A 6,134-nucleotide genomic window follows, 5' to 3' on the forward strand; every position below is an offset into this window, starting at 1 on the left:
TCGCCGTGTGTGTGTATATATATATATATATATATATATATATATATATATATTAAAGAAATGAAACCTTAGGAACAGTAAAGTTCCTAAGGTGTTAGCTGAAATGGTCCTCTACTTATATACATATGTTTAAATCCTTCTCCAGGTAATTTTATCCGCCTCCAGGTCATTTTATGTCAATATGTATATTGTTTGTGGACACGTCTCGGTCGTTTTATCCCGATCCTTCCAGTTTCTTCCGCTTGTTATCCAAATATTATGTTCTATTTCTTTCGTGTCAGTGTAATCGTTCAGAAGAAAGACAGTGGCAATCGTGTTGTAATGTTTCCAGATACGAACGACGAAAGGGGTGTTTGGCTTATCTTTTGAGAGGCTAAAAGGACTTTTAGAAAAAGATAGAAGGGAAAAGATGTTTGGTAAAAGTATTTTAAAAGCTACTTTTGAGATTTTTTTATAAGGAAAATTGACTTTTTAGAAAAGTCAGAAAATCCTGACTTTTTGTAACTTTTCTCAAAAGTCATTTTGGCCTCTCAAAACAAAAGCCAAACGACCCCGAAGTCGGACAAAGTCGGACAGTGGTGGTGCTATGGAGTCGGCTCTGAATAGAAAACCCCCCTTCCCACTCGATCTATAGGCTCTGTGTGAGTATATGTTTGTGTGTGTGTTCGCTCTTTATCGCCTTCTCCACTGATGTATGCTATGAGATGTTTACCGATCGACCTGGGGAACGGTCGACAAAGTTTAATCTGTGACGTCGTCTTGTATCGATTAACAAGTTTCGTTGTTTAATCGTGTCTTCTTGCTCCAAAAAAGATTCTTCATCTATCCACTTATCTTCTTCTCACTCTATTCGCTTTGGACTCCATTCCATGTCGGCATCGCCGGGAGAATAAGGCGGACTAACGTTACCTTCGTGTATACGCTTTTACCTCCACCACCAATGACTCATCTTAATGTCTGACCCCTATTTGCTTCGATTTTCCGTTTGGTGTAGAGGGTTACCCATTTGCCCGCGACCACTTCACCATCAACCTCTCTCACATCCATCGTCGCCTACCTCCGGTGGGTTGAGCCGATTTCCGCTTCAATCTGTTGCCACCGGTTCGCCATAAATCAGGTTTTCAGGTGAATATCGTCGCTCCTTTTGTTTCTATTCGAATTTTTTGCTACCTCTCTCTTTAGACAAGGATTCAAGTGAATACCGTCAACCTCAATTCGAAGCTCAAGATTAGGGTTTTTTCTTTCGCTAGATTATAGTTCAATATTCATACATAACGAAATCAAAAGAAATCGATGGTTATCGAGGAATGGATAAAATAGAGGGTCGGCACACACTCTGACACACATACCTAGAACCAGACTTGATTGCTTATAATTTTCTCCCTGCTACTTCATGGATTTATTACTTTTATATAGGATTAATTCGTTTGACATCAGTTTCAACTATTTTTTTTGCTAATTACTGATTTTGAAACAGGTGGAGGTCGTCTGACATAGCGATGATAAAGTCAGGGAAGGATAACCGATACACCATTAATTCAGTTGTAACACACGTTTATGAATAGGTGAATTCCTGAAAATCTTTTACATCATTGAAGAAAAATTCTTTTTAGGTCATCATATCTTGTGCGTTTTGCAGGTGGATGTTATTGGAATCATTGAAGCACGATTCTTTGATGATCTGTCTGAATTTTGTTCTAAAGTTGTTGTAATGATGGAAAAACGGTCATAGTTGCAGGTGTTGGTGATGATTACTTAAGGTATGTAACTAAATTCCATAGTTAAATCATTAATCATGTATTTTGTTATCTAAATCGCCAAATATGGTTTCTTTAAGTCATTTTTAGTGACTTCCTGGAAATCTTTATGATTATTGAACCAAAATTCTTTTTTAGATCATCATATCTTTTGTGGGTTTTGTAGGTGGATGTTATTGGAATCAATTTTACAATCTCTCATGCACTCTAATTTCAAACAACAGAAGGTACACTGTATGATTTCATTTTTAATTTATATGTATATTTAAATTTAATAGGCACTCTTTTTAAAAGAAAATTAGTAAATAATGTCCAAATTCACAAAACGAGCAATTTTTGTTACTTCAACAAGTGTATTTGGAGCAGATAGTAATGCTTTTTTTAGACTTGTTTTGATTGATCGAATGATATTGTTTCACTTCTTTGACCATGGAATGTATGGACAAATAAGAGAATTGGGCTATTGGGGCATTTTATGATACTTACCCTTCAAATATATGGCTAACCAGTTATTGAAAAGGTAAACTTTAGTATGTGTTATCCAAAAACACAGAGGAAGGTGATTGATGGATGAAATATTTAATTGCGTAAGCATGCTAGCACAAGATCAGTATGAAAATTAAAATCTACAATAGAAGAAACTAGACCGGGGTAAAAAGTTCCAAAAAAAAACCGTCCCTTTTTATGTTTTTTTTTAAGAGTTTTTCCTTTTTACATAATATGTTTGTATTAAAGGTTTAACTGCAAGAAATAACAATGTACTTTCAGTATATCTTCCAAATGGATAGTCTCAACAAGGTTATTGCTTTTCTGTGAGAAACATGTCTGTAACACATTCAACGAAATGCCTGACTTAATTAAGGTATTCATTAAAGCTTATTTTACCTGATTCATTATTTGATTATGTATGTTTGATCATCTGTTTTCATTTAATTTTTGTGCAGGGTGACTATTATCCTCCAAGGTTAGGTTATTTAAAATCTTAGCTGTACTTTATATTGCGAACACCATCATCCATATGATTTCCTTTTATGTTTTTCACATTAACTCACCTTCAAGCATTTGTTTTCCAATGATGAATGAAAATCAATCAAAAGCATTTGACCATAATGTCCTTCAAAATCTTGAATCGGTTAATCTGTAAAACATCATGTATTTTCCTACCATGCTTTTTTTTCAATGTCTATAAAAAAATTAAGTTTGTTGCTATTTCCTGTGGTAATTAACTTTAATATGTTTTTTTGGTTCCAGATTTATGCTGCTAAAAATCCACATGGTGCAGAGTCTTTACCTCCAGGAATTGTAGTCCCACAAACTGATTTATATTTGACAAGATTATGGGGTGATCCATTCCTTGTGAGGTATGTTTACACAAGAACAATATTTTCTTAGATTAAAAATACGTAATCACAATTTTATCCTTAGTTTGACATTCATTAATTAGTGCTCCGTTTTACAATCAAAACCCGAATTTAAGAAAAAGTTTTATCGTGAAACAATGAAACAAACATTTCAAATTTTTTTTGAAAAATATTTTGTGGTTAATTCTTTTACTGATCTGACTTTTGCGAAATGGTTGTAATGGTTTTTATACCTATTGTTTTTTCTTGACCAAAGAACTTAACCTTGATTTTGTAAGGTCCAGTCAAAAACCTTCCAATTACTATGTAATTTTAAGGTTAAAAAAAGTAAAAGAAAACGCTTGACCTTTCCGTCAACATGCAAAAAAGAAGATAGATTCATTGGGCTGAAAAACAACAAAGTTGATAGCTGAATATTCTATTAAATATAATCACCATTTCAACTTCCGGTTAATTTTTATTCCTTTTTTCTAGGTGGCTTATATCACCAATAAAAGGAAAATACTTTATTTTTATACCTTATATTTTTTAAGTTTACATTTATTTAATAAACATCGGGTGTTGTTATTCACACCTAAAACCACTTTCAAAAAAGTCAAAACCACTTTGTTTTCATAATTCTAATTTAACCGTTAACCCATCATAATATAAACAAATTTTACATTCATGATCCCTTATGTTTTACATTGTTTTTTATTTTGGTTTTTACGATATTCATAATCCATCACATATTAACAAATTTACCTATATGGTCCTTTATTTTACATTACTTTTTATTCTAATCCTTTGTATTATTTAATATAAATAAAAGAGACGTACGATCCTTATTTTCATATTATTTTTAATAAAATCACATACTTGTATTAATATAAAATATAATGGCAATTTATATATATATATATATATATATATATATATATATATATATTATTTTTCAAAATATGAGCATCTGTTTTTTTTTCTTTATACATATTTAACAGTGAAATGAAATTCTTTAATCATGTTTTTTTTTAACTTTCCACATCTAACCGTCTTTCAAATGAACTACAAATTATATTCTTAACTATATATATATATATATATATATATATATATATATATATATATATATATATATATATATATTGTAAGGTCAATTAGAGACCATAGACGTACATGCTACAAATGACCAACCATAAATTTGCAATGGACACACTTCATAAATGATTAAAACACATAAATATATATGTCACTCTGGAATATCGGACTCAACTCCGGAATGGGTTGTCAATTTTTAGAAAGATAAAAAAATGGTTATTATGGTTAGAGTACTCAATTTCCCTAAAATCAATGGGTCTCAGTAAATAAATTAAAAAAAATAAAAAATAAAAAATAAATGAGTAAGGAAAAAATAATATTTTTATATGTATGTTATCAGTGAAATATCTAACAAATTAAAGTTTAAAAGACTATCTAAATTTAAAAAAAAAAATTGAGTCAATCATATAAATTAATTATCTCAAACCATAAGAACGGTTCATGTAATCTACTCTTAATATATGCGGTCAATGGGAATAAAATAAAACAACATTAAATAATATTATAAAAGATTAATTTTTTAATTACAATAGATTAAAAATATAAAACAACAAATTTTGAATTGATTAAATAATAAACTAAATTGTAAAGGATTAGTTTTGTAATTATAAGGTTAATTTTCTATTTAAAAAAAAAATAAATGATAAACTAAAATTTGTAAAGGATCAGTTTTGTAATTATAATAAATCAAAGGTAGAAGATTTGAAAATATAAAAAAATCAATTTGAATCAAAATGAAAAGGTGATGTGATCGTTAAATTGTCAGTAAGGTCATATCATGGTTTTTTCGGGTGCGAATAGAATCCCCCATAAACATCCATTTTTGGTTCAGAATCCTCAAAATGATCTTCAAGCAATGGATAGATCGATGTAATACAATTTGGCAAAGAAAGCATGTTCATGTCTAGAAGCTTGCAACTGCACAATCCGTTGAGGTATTTATTTAAATCTGGTTGGTTTTGAAAAATATAATAAAATATTTGATTGATATGATTATGATATTTTAGAGTCGAATTTTTAATAGAGCTTTCAATAAGTTGGGTCTGGAGCATATGGTGATTGCAAAAGGTCAGTTTCAACAAGAGAGCATGTTAGCGCTATTGAGACATGATGATGATACAGAAGACAAAAGGAAACGAACAAATATAAGCGAGGAGGTTCTTGAAATGGTGTTGGATAGAAATGATCTACATGCAAAAGCAGGATCAGATGAGAACTCCCCTTTCTCAGGCATTCCAGAATGTTTCCTTATTGAAGCTTTTAGCTATGAAAAGATCTACTCCAAACTTCTTCTTTTTAAAGCAACCCACCATTGTTGATTCCTCGCATCAGTTCATTAACCAAATGTTGCTATAAATTAAATTGTACAAATCTAACTTATATATATATATTTGATTTATGTAGATTCCACCAATCAAGAAGCATTTAATGGAGCAACTGCTAATGAGGTCATAGACATTCCAAATGAACCCTCTTTATATTTTCTTTGGTTGTGTGACTTATATGAAAAAACGATTTGCTATTTGAAAAGTTTGAATATTGTCTCAGTGGAAGTAAACATTGGGTAGCAAGTGGTGCTCACAGGTTTGCCTCTCAGTTTTTTGATACCTCTTTTTTGTATTATATGCCTCAAAAGAATCAATTATTTTATTAATTTTTTATGTTATACAATACTATAATTGCTAATCTAACAACTTATTTTATGTTTTGGGTTGTTTTGAAGGTAGTTCTGAACCCAACTCAACCAAGTATCCCACATGGGGTATGCAACGCATTTACCTGTGTTTATAGTCAATAATCCAAAACGTAACCCACATTTCCAAAACTGAACCAAAACTTTTGTATTTCCTAAATATTTTTGTTATTGTCAACTTTATTTTCCAATTTAAAGTTTGGTGTGATGAATCGAGTAAGGAATGTAATTAAAAAAATCACTACA

The 6,134-nt window shown here is 30.6% G+C and overlaps 1 long non-coding RNA gene across 2 annotated transcripts; it reads left to right on the forward strand.

The window, feature by feature from the left end:
* The first annotated feature begins 555 nt into the window (after positions 1–555).
* LOC111908966 (uncharacterized) lies at positions 556–6,134 on the forward strand. 2 transcript variants are annotated; one of them, XR_006183532.2, is made up of 10 exons: positions 556–1,125; positions 1,478–1,565; positions 1,640–1,760; positions 1,924–1,984; positions 2,526–2,619; positions 2,702–2,721; positions 3,009–3,118; positions 5,028–5,130; positions 5,203–5,779; positions 5,919–6,134. It is a non-coding gene; the product is annotated as an uncharacterized LOC111908966 (long non-coding RNA). The 2 variants fall into 2 exon arrangements; XR_002856026.2 differs by having other exon boundaries at positions 558–1,125; positions 5,220–5,779.

The sequence above is a fragment of the Lactuca sativa genome, chromosome 5, assembly GCF_002870075.4.
Source record: "Lactuca sativa cultivar Salinas chromosome 5, Lsat_Salinas_v11, whole genome shotgun sequence".
Classification (NCBI taxonomy): Eukaryota; Viridiplantae; Streptophyta; class Magnoliopsida; order Asterales; family Asteraceae; genus Lactuca; species Lactuca sativa.